The sequence below is a fragment of the Scyliorhinus torazame genome, chromosome X (assembly GCF_047496885.1).
Source record: "Scyliorhinus torazame isolate Kashiwa2021f chromosome X, sScyTor2.1, whole genome shotgun sequence".
Taxonomy (NCBI): Eukaryota; Metazoa; Chordata; class Chondrichthyes; order Carcharhiniformes; family Scyliorhinidae; genus Scyliorhinus; species Scyliorhinus torazame.
The window spans coordinates 32,445,070-32,463,095 of NC_092738.1; the positions used below are offsets into that span (position 1 = coordinate 32,445,070).

At 50.6% G+C, this 18,026-nt stretch overlaps 1 long non-coding RNA gene across 1 annotated transcript in view; it reads left to right on the forward strand.

The window, feature by feature from the left end:
• Window positions 1–62: 62 nt before the first annotated feature.
• The window catches only part of LOC140405496 (uncharacterized), a 157,463-nt gene continuing 139,499 nt past the window's right edge, over window positions 63–18,026 (forward strand). Inside the window, exons 1-2 of the long non-coding RNA XR_011938626.1 lie at window positions 63–398; window positions 3,292–3,329. This is a non-coding gene — a long non-coding RNA (uncharacterized lncRNA). The remainder of the gene's footprint in view (window positions 399–3,291; window positions 3,330–18,026) is intronic.

Consider the following 18,026-nt stretch of genomic DNA (forward strand, 5'->3'; position numbering starts at 1 on the left):
GAGGAGGTTGTTGCAAGGGGGCGACCATTTTCGTTTAGTGATTCCTGCAAGCACAGAAATGATGCTCCAGGGAAAAGTTCGAAAACAAAACTTCACATACAACGAACTGCAATGTCTGTTATGTAGAATAATGTGCAGCAGCTCTTTTGCACACAGCAAAGTCACAGTAGCATAGTGGTTAGCACTGTTGCTTGACAGCGCCCAGGGTCCCCGGTTCGATTCCCAGCTTGCGTCACTGTCTGTGCGGAGTCTGCACGTTCTCCCCGTGTGTGCGTGGGTTTCCTCCGGGTGCTCCGGTTTCCTCCCACAGTCCAAAGATAGAAGTCTTACAGCACCAGGTTAAAGTCCAACAAGTTTATTTGGAATCACGAGCTTTTGGAGTGTAGTTCCTTCATCAGGTGAGTGATGTGGAAGGAGCTACGTGCTGCCCTGGGGTAGGGAATTACACAGGTACAAAAGTTGCTTTTCCGCATCTGTTTCAAATTTGCTACCCTTTATCCTGAGACTATGACCTCTTGTTCTAGAATGACCCCTCGTTCTAGAATGACCCACAAGAGGACGCAACGGGCTTGTGGAGTACCGGGCCGGCGAGAACGGCAGAGGAGCCGTTACCAATGCCCCCAAACTTGTGCCCTTACAAACTTGTGCCCCTTAAAGAGGCTTTAGCTCACAGGGCTAAACCGCTGGCTTTGAAAGCAGGCCAGCAGCACCCCGGTTCAATTCCCGTACCAGCCTCCCCGAACAGGTGCCGGAATGTGGCGACTAGGGGCTTTTCACAGTAACTTCATTTGAAGCCTACTTTTGACAAGCGATTTTCATTTTCACATGAGGCTGCCTCTACCTGCTCCCACACCAACCCCTCCCCCACTACCCACGTCCTGATCATGGTTATATTTGCCGCCCAGTAGTAATTCCTAAAGTTCGGCCGGGCCAAACCATCACCCCCCCCCCCCCGCCTCATATCCTTTTGTCTCTTATTCGTGCCATTAACTCTTTCATTTTATTCCAAATGCTTTGCGCATTTAGATACAAAACTTACACCCCAGCGATATACATTTGCCTATTCAAAATTATATTTGTGGGTGTAGGGCCCTGTCAGCCTGTCTCAGGCTGATTGTTCATGTGGTCCTTCACTCATTGGATCCGCTCTCTCTGTGATCCTCGTCTCCGTAGCAGTATATGGGGAGGATTTTTCTCCCTTTGCAGAACAGAGGAGCCACCAACAAGAACTTGCATTCATATAGCACCTTTAGTGCCAGAAAACATCCACGGTGCTTCGCAGGAGCATTATCAGGAGAATTGACACAAAGCCATAGAAAGTGATATTGCAGGTGACCCAAAAACCTGATTGAAGAGGTAAGCTTTAAAGAGTGTCTTAAAGGAGGTGAGATAGAGAGGCTTAAGGAGGGAATTCCAGAGCTTAGGGCCTAGGTGGCTAGCCACAGAGTCACCATTGTTGGAGCAAAGGAAATTGGTGATGCACAAGAGGCCATTCTCATTAAACGTGAGCAGAATACCTCTCCCCACGTGACATATTTTAATGAGGCCGTAACCACAGATAACATCAAAGGGTGGAGCAGTGCCCAAGAGTGGCAGTCTTCAGGGTATCGGACCAACCCGATCTTCATATGGGAAAGAGGGCTGACGTCCTGGCTTTTGCATCCCTAATCGCACGCCGGGGAATCCTGCTCGGCTGGCGATCGGCAGCACCACCCAATGCTGCGGCCTGGATGGCTGACCTGCTGGAATTTCTCCACCTGGAGAAGATCCAAGTAAACCATCTGAGGGTCGGACGAGAGCTTCCACAAAGCGTGGGGGCCATTCAATAGCCTGTACCAAGAACTGCTCGAGGCTGTAATGACCTCCAATTGGCATTATTGGTTGGCCAATTGGAGTATGAGCTCCCTCAAGGGGGGGGGGGGGGGAAAGGAGGGGCGGGGGGAGGGAAGGGGACCCAAGGAAAGCACAAAACAAAGCTGGTGACAAAGCGAGGAGGGAAAGGCCACGCAGGCCCCCACCCCCTCTCCCCCGAACAATAAAAACTAAAAAAAAACCAGCAGAATGAAGCGGAACACTTTACGGGGCACCCAGGGCAGATGGCAACACTGAGAGGGGAACTAAACTACCAATGAGGGAAGGGGAGGGGGGAATTTCATGTAAAAACCGTTGTAAATAAGATACAAACATGTTTGTAAATACTAGATACACATGAGCTGTTACTCTGTAAAACTGAAAAACAGTAAAAGTATTTTCAAAATAAAAATGTTGTCAAGTGGAGATTTTCAGCAAACAATCACACAGCACATCAGCAGAGCGCATTAGGAATACATTCACTGCCTCTCAGTTGACCTCAAGTATCTTGTTTGTAGCCAAATGGGAAAATAAAGCATATTTTGGTGTCCAATTTACATTGCACAAATGTTTCTACTAGCCTGTTCACTCCTACTTGTGGAAAGAAAAAGAAAAACTTGTTTATAAAGCACCTGTAACATCTTTGGGACATCCTACATCAGTGAAGTCACCACTGTTCAGAAAACAACACAGAAGTTCAGCGGCCTGCAGAAAAATCCCACCAACAGCAATGGGGATCGATTGACCAGTTGTGGTGGTGCTCGTTGAGGGACAACTGTTGACGGGACACAAGGGAGAACATTCCCTACCCTTCTGCAAATCGTGACCCGCATCTTAGTTGAAGGCCTCATCTGAAAGATAGTGGGTGGGATTTGCCGCGTATATCTTCTGGTCCCGTTGTTGTCATCAGGTTTTGCGCCCCTCACTGCCGTGAAACCCACGGCAGGGATGCGCCGTCAGTGGGACCGGAAGGTCCCGTCAGCGTGAACAGCCAAATATTTCTAGCCAACATCTCCGACAGTACTACACTGATATGCCCACAGCAACTTGCATTTATGCAGCATTTTCAATGCAGTGAAATGACACATGACACTTCACAGGAGCGTAATCAAACAAAATTATGGGGGGGGGGGGGGGGGGGGGGCTTGACCCCATGACCTTCTAACTCGGAACGAAGAGTAAGTCAAGTTCGTACTTGAAGATGACATTTTTTAAAGCTTGCATTTATATAGCGCCTTTCACAACCATAGGCTGTCCCAAAGCACTTTACAGCCAATTAAGTACTTTTGTCCTGTAGTCATGTCGGAAACACGGCAGCCAATTTATTCACACACAGCAATGTGATATTGACCAAGTAACCTGTTTTTCTGATGTTGATTGAGCGGTAAATAGTGGCCAGGACACAGAGCTAACTCTTCTGCTCTTCTTTGATATCCTTAGGATCTGTTATGTCCACGGTTTAACACCTCATCCCAAAGGTAAGACCTCCAACAGTACAGTACTCCCTCGGTACTGCATTAAGTGTGAACTTGAATTTTATCTTTGAGTCTCTGGAGTAGGACTTGAACTCACAATCTCCTGATTTTGAGAGAGGAGTGCTGCCGACTGAGCCACAACCAACATTAAAAGATTACATCGAAAACATGTGGAAATAAAGTTAGGTGGGAAGTAGAAACAAAGCTGATCGCATGTAGCTCTACCAAAGGTACATTCTTTTTTTTTTAATGTATTTTATTACAAAAGTGCATCAAAACAGGTTACAGCAAGGGCGGCATGTGGTGCAGTGGTTAGCACTGGGACTGCGAAGCTGAGGACCCGGACTCGAATCCCGGCCCTTGGTAAATCTCCATGTGGAGTTTGCACATTCTCCCCATGTCTGCATGGGTTTCACCCCCACAACTCAAAGATGTGCAAGTTAGGTGGATTGGCCACACTAAATTGCCCCTTAATTGGAGAAAAAATAATTGGGTACTCTAAATTTTTAAAAAACAGGTTACAGCAAATAAACACCCGGGAAACATACTTCCCAACAATCAACTATACAGTTTGTACAGATTTTTCCCCTTTTTCACCTCCCCTCCCCCCCCCCCCCCCCCCCCTGCGACGAACAGCTCCTCAAACACGGTCACAAACATCCCCCACCTTTTCTCAAACCCCCCTGCTGAACCCCTTAACTCATACTTTATCTTCTCTAATCGCAGGAAGTCATACAGGTCACCCAACCATGCTGCTACCCCCGGTGGCGATGCCGACCGTCACTCCAGCAAAATTCGTCGCCGTGCAATCAGACAGGCGAAGACCAAGACATCGGCCTTCCTCCTTTCCATGAGCTCTGGCTTCTCCGAAACCCCAAATATCGCCACCAAAGGGTCCGGGTCCACGCCCTCCTCCACTATCCTGGCTAAGACCGCGAACACTTCCGCCCAGAATCTTCCCAATTTTTCACAACCCCAAAACATGTGCGCATGATTCGCTGGCCCCCGCCCACACCTCTCACACTCATCTGCTACCCTCTGAAAGAACCCACTCATTCTCACCCGGGTCATATGCATCCTGTGCACCACCTTAAACTGTATCAGGCTCATCCTTGCACAAGAGGAGGTCCCGTTTACCCTTCACAGTGCCTCACTCCATACTCCCCAATTGATCTCCATTCCCAACTCCGCTTCCCATTTCTCCTTGATCTTCACCATCCGCTCCCCTCCCTGCTCCCCCAGCCACTTATATATATCCCCAATTCCTCCCTCCCCTTCCACATCCGGAAGCAGCAGTCGCTCCAGCAGGGTGTGTCCCGACAACCTCCAGACCTTTTGTGCAAAGTTCCTAACCTCCCCCTCTCCCTTAGCTCCTCCAGACTGGCGAACCCTTCCTCCAAATACAAATCCCTCACCTTGACCAGCCCCACTTCCCTCCACCTCCTGTATACTATCTATTACCAAAGGTGCATTCATTAACATGCTGGTGTGGTGAAGACCATCTTTGCCATTTAAATCTATAAACCCAAACAAAATATGTAAAATGTCAGAACACAAATTGTAATGAGCACAAACTGAGCTGTTATCCCTGAAACTGTGCTGTTATTACAACATCCAGCATTCATCAATTGTTAATACAAAATGCACACCAATAATAGACTGATCCAATCTGGAGTTATTGGCTGCACACTCTGGACCTCACTATTTGTTATCAAGGCAGAACAACTGGGCACCAATGTATACAATCTAAAGCTGACAGCCCTTGAGTGATGGGCCTAAGTGGAGCAGTGGATGAAAAGGACATAGTCACGCTTGTTCGGTTGTGTGTCTTGAGTCATTTGAGGACATCAATCATTTTCATGCAAGACGCCAACAGAATATCCAAAATCTGTTAAATCTGTCAAATTGCTTTATTTTCTCCCCGGCACCATTTAAATTATACGGTTGCACAGTCTGGGATTTTGTTCCCTCGAGTATAGAAGATTGATGAGTGATCTGATTGAGGTGTTAAAGATGATTAAAGGAGTTTGTAGGGTTGATAGAACCTAGAACATACAGTGCAGAAGGAGGCTATTCGGCCCATCGAGTCTGCACTGGCCCACTTAAGCCCTCACTTCCACCCTATCCCCGTAACCCAATAACCCCTCCTAATCTTTTTGGACACTAAGGGACAATTTAGCATGGCCAATCCACCTAACCTGTACATCTTTGAACACTAAGGGACAATTTAACATGGCCAATCCACCTAACCTGCACATCTTTGGACACTAAGGGACACTTTAACATGGCCAATCCACCTAACCTGCATCTTTGGACACTAAGGGACAATTTAACATGGCCAATCCACCTAATCTGCACATCTTTGGACACTAAGGGACAATTTAACATGGTCAATCCACCTAACCTGCACATCTTTGGACACTATGGGGCAATTTAACATGGCCAATCCACCTAACCTGTACATCTTTGGACACTAAGGGACAATTTAACATGGACAATCCACCTAACCTGCACATCTTTGGACACGAAGGGACAATTTATTATGACCAATCCACCTAACCTGCACGTCTTTGGACACTAAGGGACAATTTATCATGGCCAATCCACCTAACAGCACGTCTTTGGGCTGTGGAAGGAAACCGGAGCACCCGGAGGAAACCCACGCAGACACGGGGAGAACGTGCAGACTCCGCACAGGCAGTGACCCAGCAGGGAATCAAACCTGGGACCCTGGCGCTGTGAAGCCACAGTGCTATCCACTTGTGCTACCGTGCTACCCACGGTCGCACAATAGAGAGAAACTATTTTCTCTGGCTGGAGAAATTCTGACCAAGGAAAGTCGTTGAAGAGGATGATATGAGCTGAGGAAAATTCCCCAAAGAAATCCTCCAGTGATCTCCAGAGATGAGAACACAAAAATCAAGGCTGACAATCCAACACGGTATTGAGTGACTGTGTTGTCTTTCATCTACCCTCTTAGGCAGACATGAAAGATCCCATGGCACTATTTTGAAGCAGAGTAGGGAGTTATCCTTGGTGCCCTGTCAGTATTTATCCCTCAATCGACATCACAAAGATAAAATGATCTGACCATTATCACAATGTTATTTGTGGGAGCTTCCTGTGTTAAAATTGGTTGCTGCATTTCGACAGTGAGCAAACGTCAAAAGTACCGCATTGGCTGTAAAGCTCTTTGGACATCCTCCGGTTGTGAAAGGCGCTATATGAATGCAAGTCTTTTCTTTCTCTCACTCATTAAGCATGTTACAATTAACTTTATGTGCATTAAAGAACATTTTTTCTCAGTCTGGAGAAAATCAAGTTCGCTCTGAGAGGATCGATACAGGGATTCACCCGGAGTTGGCAGCTGTTCATCGATTTCTTCAACAAAAATTGAACGTCAGCAGTAAGGGGGGGAAAGGAAAGGGTGGGAGGGAAGAAAACAGGAGGCAGGGTAATGTTAAATAAGCACAGGGAGCTTAGTATACGAGTAATTGGGGACAGGGCGGGAGAAGTGGGGGACGTGGTAAATTGTTTGCTGTTCTTTGAGGGGATATTTTGTGCGTCGACCCACGCGGTTGTTTTAGAAACGTCAACATGTTAAATTGTGAAAATTACAAATGCTTCAATTAAATATTTTCTAAAAAAAAAAGAACATTTTTTCTTAAGATTTGGACATTTATTTGTAGCACAACCATTTTGTGTGAGAAAACAGCTGATATTATTGCCCTGGGAACTAACATCAGTTGTCAATAACTAGGCCAACGGCAACAGCGGATATTCCTGAGCAGCAACGGAAAAGATAAACCAACTCCATCCTCCTCCCTGACAATTTGCAGCGGCAGAACCAGATTGCCCACAACCTTGGTGTTGTATTTGATCCCAAGATGAGCTTCTTACCACATACCTGCGTCATCGCTAAAAGCATCTGTTTCCACCTCCACGACATCGCCCAACTTTGAGTCTGCTTCGTTTGTAAGGGCCACGAAGAATCCAGCACGAGTTTTAAGGATACAAACTAACAACATTTATTTACAATAATATATATATATATATATAACAGCAGCAGCAACTTCCCTTGCTGCACACTCCTTCCTGCTGGTTCCAAACTGGTCAGCTTTATTTATACATGGGGTTTACTAATGGTTTCTCCACCCCCCTCATTGGGGAAGCTCATACTCCCACAGGATTGTGGGATTGTCATTAGTCCCCAGCCAATGGTAAGCAGGCAGGTTATAACATCCCTCCCCCCCCAAAGTCCAAGGAATCCACCGAAGACCCTGGCGAAGAAGGGCGTCGGACTCGTTTTGCCGCAGGCCGGACACCATTTGCACGCGGTACTGGATCAGGCGGCGTGTAGCGAGACGGAGACCGGCGCTTCCATGATGAACGGCATAACGGTTGTACATCCACGGCCCGTGAACCCGAGGATTCCCCCTCTGATGCGTCCTGTGTCTCCATCTCGGAGTCAGAGTCTGCTGCCTCTGTCACGTCAGCGTCTCTATCTCCATTCGGTCCCGTAACGACCTGTGCAGGCTTTGAGTGAGGCACCAGTGGAAGATTGTGAGGACTACCTTCCATTGTCTGTGGTCTCTGCGGCTGTAGAAATGAGCTCCGGGGGCGGGGAATCTTTGGAGGGGATAGTCCTCTGGACCGAACGTGGTCTACATGTTTGCACTGGAGACGACTCTGGGCTTGCACCTGGTAAGATATAGGGCCCGTTTGGCGAAAGATTACGCCAGGAACCCACTGGGCACCACCAGCAAAATTCCAAACGAACACTGGGTCACCGGGCACAAACTGCCGAATCGGCCGATGCGGAGAAAATCCCTGTCCCTGCCGTTCTTGTGTGCGGCGTACCTTTGCGCCAATGTCCGGGAAAACCATACTAAGGCGGGTGCGAAGTCTCCGGCCCATTAGGAGTTCTACGGGAGCTACCCCAGTCACCGCATGGGGGGGTGGTCCTATACGTAAACAAAAAGCGAGCCAGTCTCGTGTCCATTGATCCGGAAGACTGCTTCTTTAGGCCTTGTTTGAATGTCTGCACTGCGCGCTCTACCAACCCATTTGAAGCCGGGTGGTAAGGGGCAGTGCGGATATGGCGTATGCCGTTCATCTTTGTAAACCTAGCAAACTCCTCACTCGTGAATGGAGTGCCGTTATCCGTGACCAGCACCTCGGGGAGGCCATGCGTACTAAAAGATAAACGCATCTTTTCAATTGTTGCGCAGGACGTTGTCCCCTGCATCTTATGCACCTCTAGCCATTGAGACTGGGTGTCGATTAATAGAAGGAACATGGATCCTTGAAAAGGGCCTGCGAAATCTGCATGCAAGCGTGCCCAAGGCCACCCTGGCCATTCCCAGTGATGTAGGGGCGCGGCCGGCGGAAGCTTCTGATGCTCCTGGCAAATGGAGCAGTTTTGGGCCACCTTCTCAATGTCGGTGTCGAGGCCTGGCCACCAGACATAACTCCGGGCCAACATTTTCATTTTGGTCACACCTGGATGCCCATTGTGCAAGTCTCTTAGTATCAGCTCCTGGCCTTTTTCCGGGACAATCACACGCGTCCCCCACAAGAGGATGCCGTCTTCCACGCTGAATTCTGACAGCTTGGAGGAAAATGCCCGCATCTCGCCTGGGAGCTGTCTATGCTGCCCACCATACAGGACTTTGTGCCGAACCTTTGACAGGACTGGCTCTGTCTGGGTCCACTCACGGATCTGTGATGCCGTGACAGGCAAGGTGTCCATAAAATTTAGGGTTGCAACCACCTCACCGGTCGTGAGGGTCGACATGGGGCCGGTCGATAAAGGCAATCAGCTCAGTGCGTCGGCATTTGCTATCTGCGTTCCTGGTTTGTGCTCCAGAGAATACTCGTATGCAGCAAGCAACAAAGCCCAGCGCTGGATCCGTGCGGAAGCAATGGGCGGTATTGGCTTATCCTCTCTGAAAAGTCCCAGCAGAGGCTTATGATCAGTCTCGATAGTGAAATGGCGGCCATACACGTACTGGTGAAAGCGTTTCACCGCAAAAACCACTGCCAGGCACTCCTTCTCGATCTGCGCGGACTTTTTCTCCGCTGCAGTCAATGTGCGGGAGGCGAAAGCTATCGGTCGCTCGGCCCCATTCTCCATCTTGTGGGACAGGACGGCCCCAATACCATACAGGGATGCATCACATGTGACGAGCAAAGGCTTTCCAGGATCATAGTGGGTTAGTAACCCAGACAACGACAATTGTTGCTTTACCCGCCGGAAAGCGGTTTCTTGCGGCTGACCCCAAACCCAGGTGTGATTTTTCTTTAGCAGAAGGTGCAACGGGGCCAGCGTAGTTGCCAGATTGGGGAGGAACTTCCCGTAATAGTTTACGAAACCGAGAAAAGAACGAAGATGCGAAATGTCAGTCGGGGCAGGGGCCTGTTGAATCGCACGCACCTTCTCTGCGACGGGGTGCAAACCTTCGCGGTCCACCCGATAACCTAGGTAGACTACTTCCTTTGCCTGAAATATGCACTTTGTGCGACGTAAACGGACTCCAGCCTCCGAAAAGGGTCTAAGGACAGCCTCCAGATTTTTCAAATGTTCCTGCTCCGACGTCCCTGTAATCAAAACGTCATCTAAGTAGACAGCGACACGTGGTAAACCTCTCAAAATGCCCTCCATAACACGTTGAAAAATAGCGCAGGCAGAGGATACTCCAAAGGGCAGCCGTGTATATTCACACAGGCCCCGGTGTGTATTAATCGTTACAGATGGTCGGGAGGCAAGGTCCAGCTCCAACTGTAGGTAGGCGTGACTCATATCTAATTTTGTGAACGAGAGTCCGCCTGCAAGCTTCGCGTAGAGGTCCTCTATGCGAGGCATTGGATATCGGTCGAGTCGGGAAGCCGTATTCACTGTACGTTTATAGTCGCCACACAAGCGAACTGTGCCATCTGGCTTCATTACAGGTACAATTGGTGCTGCCCAGTCAGCAAAACGGATGGGCCTGATAATACCCAAACTCTCCAAACGAGTGAGCTCCCCTTCTACCTTCTCGAGCAAGGCGTAAGGCACCGGGCTCGCCCGGAAATAGCGCGGCGTGGCTCCTGGTTCGACTTGGATACGGGCTACGGCCCCTTTTATTTTCCCCAAACCAGGCTGGAATACATCTGGGTATCGTCCTAGCACCTCAGTCAACCCTCCGGAAACTGTTTGGAGGATGTGCTGCCATTGCAACCGCAAATGGCGCAACCAGTCCCGACCCAACAGGCTGGGCCCCTGGCCGCGCACCACGATAAGTGGGAAACGCCCCTCCTGGCGTCCATAAACAACAGGGGTCATTGTAGTTCCTGCAATGTCCAGTGGTTCCCCCGTATAGGTGGCCAACCTGGCCTGTGAGTCGGTTAATGTAAGGGTCTGTATACCCTGCTTGATGCGGTCAAATGTCCTCTGGGCGATCACGGAGACCGCTGCGCCAGTGTCCAACTCCATCTCAAGCGGGTGACCATTGACCCGTACTGTCACCTTAATGGGGGCCACACGGGGAGCTGCCACACAATGCAACTGCAGGCAGTTGTCCTCCGTCTCCACGTCCTCAGGAGTAGTCGCCGCAGGTTCATCCACATGGAAGGTACGGCCCCTGGGCTGGTCCCAGTTTCGGCCAGAACGACGGCGCCTCTGGCGTCCCCAGGACCGCCGTCCGCGACGGGGTCGGCGCCTACAAGTCTGACACGGACATGGCTCCTCATCCATTGGTTCTGGAGAAGGCTCCCTTCGGGGAGGAATGTCCGACGGCTACTGGCGTCGGTCCGGACATCGCCTCGCCCAAGGTACCGCAGGAGTGCGGGGGGGCGTTTTCGGACGGAAGGGGTTGTGCCCCAAGACATGCACTTCCATTCCCTGTAGCTCCTGCACTCCTCGTTCTGCTCTCTCTCAGGACAATACTATTTGAATGGCCTGTTGAAAAGTCAATGTTGGCTCAGCTAACAACTTTCTCTGGGTGGCCGCATTGTTTTTTTTTAATAAATATTTTATTGAAAATTTTTGGTCAACCAACACAGTACATTGTGCATCCTTTACACAATATTATAACAGCACAAATAACAATGACCTATTTTATATAAGCAAAAAACAAAAAATGAATAAATATTAAATAACAAAAATGAAAACTAGCCCTAATTGGCAACTGCCTTGTCACAAGTTACACCCCCCCGCCCACCCCCCCCACCCCCCCCACCCCCCCCCCCCCCCACCCCAAATCCTGGGCTGCTGCTGCTGCCTTCTTTTCCCCTTCCATCTATCTATCCGCAAGGTATTCGACGAACGGTTGCCACCGCCTGGTGAACCCTTGAGCCGACCCCCTTAGGACGAACTTAATCCGCTCTAGCTTTATAAACCCCGCCATGTCATTTATCCAGGTCTCCACCCCCGGGGGCTTGGCTTCTTTCCACATTAGCAATATCCTGCGCCGGGTTACTAGGGACGCAAAGGCCAAAACATCGGCCTCTCTCGCCTCCTGCACTCCCGGCTCTTGTGCTACCCCAAATATAGCCAACCCCCAGCTTGGTTCGACCCGGACCCCCACTACTTTTGAAAGCACCTTTGTCACCCCCATCCAAAACCCCCGTAGTGCCGGGCATGACCAAAACATATGGGTATGATTCGCTGGGCTTCTCGAGCACCTCGCACACCTATCCTCCACCCCAAAAAATTTACTGAGCCGCGCTCCAGTCATATGCGCCCTGTGTAATACCTTAAACTGAATCAGGCTTAGCCTGGCACACGAGGACGACGAGTTTACCCTACTTAGGGCATCCGCCCACAGCCCCTCCTCGATCTCCTCCCCCAGCTCTTCTTCCCATTTCCCTTTTAGTTCATCTACCATAGTCTCCCCTTTGTCCCTCATTTCCCTATATATATCTGACACCTTACCATCCCCCACCCATGTCTTTGAGATCACTCTGTCCTGCACCTCTTGTGTTGGGAGCTGCGGAAAATCCCTCACCTGTTGCCTCGCAAAAGCCCTCAGTTGCATATACCTGAATGCATTCCCTTGGGGCAACCCATATTTCTCGGTCAGCGCTCCCAGACTCGCGAACTTCCCATCCACAAATAGATCTTTCAGTTGCGTTATTCCTGCTCTTTGCCACATTCCATATCCCCCATCCATTCCCCCCGGGGCAAACCTATGGTTGTTTCTTATCGGGGACCCCCCCAAAGCTCCAGTCTTTCCCCTATGCCGTCTCCACTGTCCCCAAATCTTCAGTGTAGCTACCACCACTGGGCTTGTGGTGTAGTTCCTCGGTGAGAACGGCAATGGGGCTGTCACCATAGCCTGCAGGCTAGTCCCCCTACAGGACGCCCTCTCTAATCTCTTCCACGCCGCTCCCTCCTCCTCTCCCATCCACTTACTCACCATTGAAATATTAGCGGCCCAATAGTACTCACTTAGGCTCGGTAGTGCCAGCCCCCCCCTATCCCTGCTACGCTGTAAGAATCCCTTCCTCACTCTCGGGGTCTTCCCGGCCCAAACAAAACCCATGATGCTCTTTTCAATCCTTTTAAAAAAAGCCTTCGTGATCACCACCGGGAGGCACTGAAACACAAAGAGGAATCTCGGGAGGACCACCATCTTAACCGCCTGCACCCTCCCTGCCATTGACAGGGCTACCATATCCCATCTCTTGAAATCTTCCTCCATCTGTTCCACCAACCGCGTTAAATTTAACCTGTGCAGTGTGCCCCAATTCTTAGCTATCTGGATCCCCAGGTAACGAAAGTCTCTTGTTACCTTCCTCAACGGTAGGTCCTCTATTTCTCTACTCTGCTCCCCAGGATGCACCACAAACAGCTCACTCTTCCCCATGTTCAATTTATACCCTGAAAAATCCCCAAACTCCCCAAGTATCCGCATTATTTCTGGCATCCCCTCCGCCGGATCCGCCACATATAGTAGCAAATCGTCCGCATACAAAGATACCCGGTGTTCTTCTCCTCCCCTAAGTACTCCCCTCCACTTCTTGGAACCCCTCAGCGCTATCGCCAGGGGCTCAATCGCCAGTGCAAACAGTAATGGGGACAGAGGGCATCCCTGCCTTGTCCCTCTATGGAGCCGAAAATATGCCGATCCCCGTCCATTCGTGACCACACTCGCCACTGGGGCCCTATACAATAGCTGCACCCATCTAACATACCCCTCTCCAAAACCAAATCTCCTCAACACCTCCCACAAATAATCCCATTCCACTCTATCAAATGCTTTCTCGGCATCCATCGCCACTACTATCTCTGTTTCACCCTCTGGTGGGGCCATCATCATTACCCCTAACAGCCTCCGTATATTCGTGTTCAGCTGTCTCCCCTTCACAAACCCAGTTTGGTCCTCGTGAACCACCCCCGGGACACATTCCTCTATTCTCATTGCCATTACCTTGGCCAGGACCTTGGCATCCACATTTAGGAGGGAAATTGGTCTGTAGGACCCGCATTGTAGCGGGTCCTTTTCCTTCTTTAAGAGAAGCGATATCGTTGCTTCAGACATAGTCGGGGGCAGTTGTCCCCTTTCCTTTGCCTCATTAAAGGTCCTCGTCAGTACCGGGGCGAGCAAGTCCAAATATTTTCTATAAAATTTGACTGGGAATCCGTCCGGTCCCGGGGCCTTTCCCGTCTGCATGCTCCTAATTCCTTTCACCACTTCTTCTACCTCGATCTGTGCTCCCAGTCCCACCCTTTCCTGCTCTTTCACCTTGGGAATTTCCAGCCGCTCCAAAAAGTCCATCATTCTCTCCCTCCCATCCGGGGGTTGAGCTTCATATAATTTTTTATAAAATGTCTTGAACACTCCATTCACTCTCTCCGCTCCCCGCTCCATCTCTCCTTCCTCATCCCTCACTCCCCCTATTTCCCTCGCTGCTCCCCTTTTCCTCAATTGGTGTGCCAGCAACCTGCTCGCCTTCTCCCCATATTCATACTGTACACCCTGTGCCTTCCTCCATTGTGCCTCTGCAGTGCCTGTAGTCAGCAAGTCAAATTCCACATGCAGCCTTTGCCTTTCCCTGTACAATCCCTCCTCCGGTGCTTCCGCATATTGTCTGTCCACCCTCAAAAGTTCTTGCAGCAACCGCTCCCGTTCCATACTCTCCTGCTTCCCTTTATGTGCCCTTATTGATATCAGCTCCCCCCTAACCACCGCCTTCAACGCCTCCCAGACCACTCCCACCTGGACCTCCCCATTGTCATTGAGTTCCAAGTACTTTTCAATACATCCCCTCACCCTTAGACACACCCCCTCATCCGCCATTAGTCCCATGTCCATTCTCCAGGGTGGGCGCCCTCCTGTTTCCTCCCCTATCTCCAAGTCCACCCAGTGTGGGGCGTGATCCGAAATGGCTATAGCCGTATACTCCGTTCCCCTCACCTTCGGGATCAATGCCCTACCCAGCACGAAAAAGTCTATGCGCGAATAGACTTTATGGACATAGGAGAAAAACGAGAACTCCTTACTCCTAGGTCTACTGAATCTCCACGGGTCCACACCTCCCATCTGCTCCATAAAATCTTTAAGCACCTTGGCTGCTGCCGGCCGCCTTCCAGTCCTGGACTTCGACCTATCCAGCCCTGGTTCCAACACCGTGTTAAAGTCTCCCCCCATTATCAGCTTTCCCGTCTCCAGGTCCGGAATGCGTCCTAGCATCCGCCTCATAAAATTGGCATCATCCCAGTTCGGGGCATACACGTTTACCAAAACCACCGTCTCTCCCTGTAGTTTGCCACTCACCATCACGTATCTGCCCCCGTTATCCGCCACTATAGTCTTTGCCTCGAACATAACCCGCTTCCCCACTAATATAGCCACCCCCCTGTTTTTCGCATCTAGCCCCGAATGGAACACCTGCCCCACCCATCCTTTGCGCAGCCTAACCTGGTCTATCAGTTTCAGGTGCGTTTCCTGTAACATAACCACATCTGCTTTAAGTTTCTTAAGGTGTGCGAGTACCCGTGCCTTCTTTATCGGCCCGTTGAGCCCTCTCACATTCCACGTGATCAGCCGAGTTGGGGGGCTTCCCACCCCCCCCCCCCCTTGCCGATTAGCCATCATCTTTTTCCAGCTTCTCACCCAGTTCCCACGCAGCTGTATCTCCCCCAGGCGGTGCCCCCCCGCCCATCCTCTCCCGTACCCGCTCCCCCCTTTCCACAGCAGCAGCAACCCAGTAATTCCCCCCTCCCACCCCCCCCCCCCGCTAGACCCCCCGCTAGCGTAATTACTCCCCCCATGTTGCTCCCAGAAGTCAGCAAACTCTGGCTGACCTCGGCTTCCCCCCGTGACCACGGCTCGCACCGTGCGACGCCCCCTCCTTCCTGCTTCTCTATTCCCGCCATAATTATCATAGCGCGGGAGCCAAGCCCGCGCTTCTCCCTTGGCCCCGCCCCCCATGGCCAACGCCCCATCTCCTCTCCCTCCCCACCTCCCCCCATCACCCCCTGTGGGAGAGAGAAAAGTTACCACACTGCAGGATTAGAACATAAAACCCCTCTTCGCCCCCCCCATTCGCCCCACCACTTTGTCCAAACGTTCTTTTTAATAATCCACTCATTCCAGTTTTTCTTCTACAATAAAAGTCCACGCTTCATCCGCCGTCTCAAAGTAGTGGTGCCTCCCTTGATATGTGACCCACAGTCTTGCCGGTTGCAGCATTCCAAATTTTATCTTCCCTTTATGAAGCACCGCCTTGGCCCGATTAAAGCTCGCCCTCCTTCTCGCCACCTCCGCACTCCAGTCTTGATAAACGCGGATCACCGCGTTCTCCCATTTACTGCTCCGAGTTTTCTTCGCCCATCTAAGGACCATTTCTCTATCCTTAAAACGGAGGAATCTCACCACTATGGCTCTGGGAGTTTCTCCTGCTCTCGGTCCTCGCGCCATAACTCGGTATGCTCCCTCCACCTCCAACGGACCCGCCGGGGCCTCCGCTCCCATTAACGAGTGCAGCATCATGCTCACATATGCCCCGACGTCCGCACCCTCCACACCTTCAGGAAGACCAAGAATCCTCAGGTTGTTCCTCCTTGCGTTGTTTTCCAGTGCCTCCAACCTCTCCACACATCGTTTCTGATGTGCCTCCTGTATCTCCGTCTTCACCACCAGGCCCTGTATATCGTCCTCATTCTCGGCTGCCTTCGCCTTCACGACCCGAAGCTCCCGCTCCTGGGTCTTTTGTTCCTCCTTTAGCCCTTCAATCGCCTGTAGTATCGGGGCCAACAGCTCTTTCTTCATTTCCTTTTTTATCTCTTCCACGCAGCATTTCAAGAACTCTTGTTGTTCAGGGCCCCATGTGAAACTGCCACCTTCCGACGCCATCTTGGTTTTTGCTTGCCTTCCTTGCCGCTGTTCCAAAGGATCCGCTGCAATCCGGCCACTTTCCTCTCCTTTTTCCATCCGTGTCCAGGGGGAATTCCCTTCTGGTTTACCGCACGGTGTTTTTAGCCGTTAAAATTGCCGTTGGGGCTCCTATCAAGAGCCCAAAAGTCCGTTTCACCGGGAGCTGCCGAAACGTGCGACTCAGCTGGTCATCGCCGCACCCGGAAGTCGGTGGCCGCATTGTTAATACCGCAAACCAAACGGTTGCGTAACATTTCTGACAAGGTCTCACCACAGTCACAGTACTCCGCAATCCTGCATAGCCTGGATAGGAAGTCGGCAAGGGATTCTCCAGGGGTCCTCTCAGCGGTATTAAACCGGTAACGCTGGACTATCGTGGACGGGGTTGGGTTAAAATGTTGCCCCACTATATTCACAAGTTCATCAAACGTTTTGGTGTCCGGCGCAGCTGGGTACGTAAGGCTCCTAATCACCCCAAACGTATGCGGGCCGCAGGCGGTGAGCAATATGACCACCTGGCGCTCGTTTTCAGTGATATTGTTTGCCCGGAAATAGTAACGCATCCGTTGTGCGTACTGGTTCCAGCTTTCCAGCGCAGCATCAAAAACATGCAAACGTCCGTACAGAGGCATGGTATAATAGAAAACAACTTCCAACCTGTATCCAACAAAAATCCAGGGAGGTGGCTTCAGCAGTGTAGACAGCTATTCACTTTAACCCTCGTCGCCAGTTTTGTAAGGGCCACGAAGAATCCAGCACAAGTTTTAAGGATACAAAGTAATAACATTTATTTACAATTATATATATATATCTATATATATATATATATATATATAACAGCAGCAGCAACTTCCCTTGCTGCACACTCCTTGACTGGCCAGCTTTATTTATACATGGGGTTTACTAATGGTTTCTCTGCCCCCCTCATTGGGGAAGCTCATACTCCCACAGGATTGTGGGATTGTCATTAGTCACCAGGCAATGGGAAGCAGGAAGGTTATAACAGCTTCATTTTACCGGTTGCTGAGACCCTCATCCACACCTTTGTTCCCTCAAGACTGGATTCTTCCAACACACGCATGGCCTGCCTCATATCGTTCACCCTCCATAAACCTAAGTTCATCCAAAGCTCTCCTGCATGTATCTTAACTCGCACCAAGTCCCATTCACCCAGGTGCTGTGTGACCTACATTGGCACCTGGTTAAGCGACACCTTGATTTTAAAATTCTCATCCCTGTTTTCAATTTCCTCTGTGGTCTCCTCACCTCCCCCCCCCCCCCCATCCGCCTTCCGAGCTCTGTAATCGCCTCCAAAGGCCTACAACCATCCCAAATATCT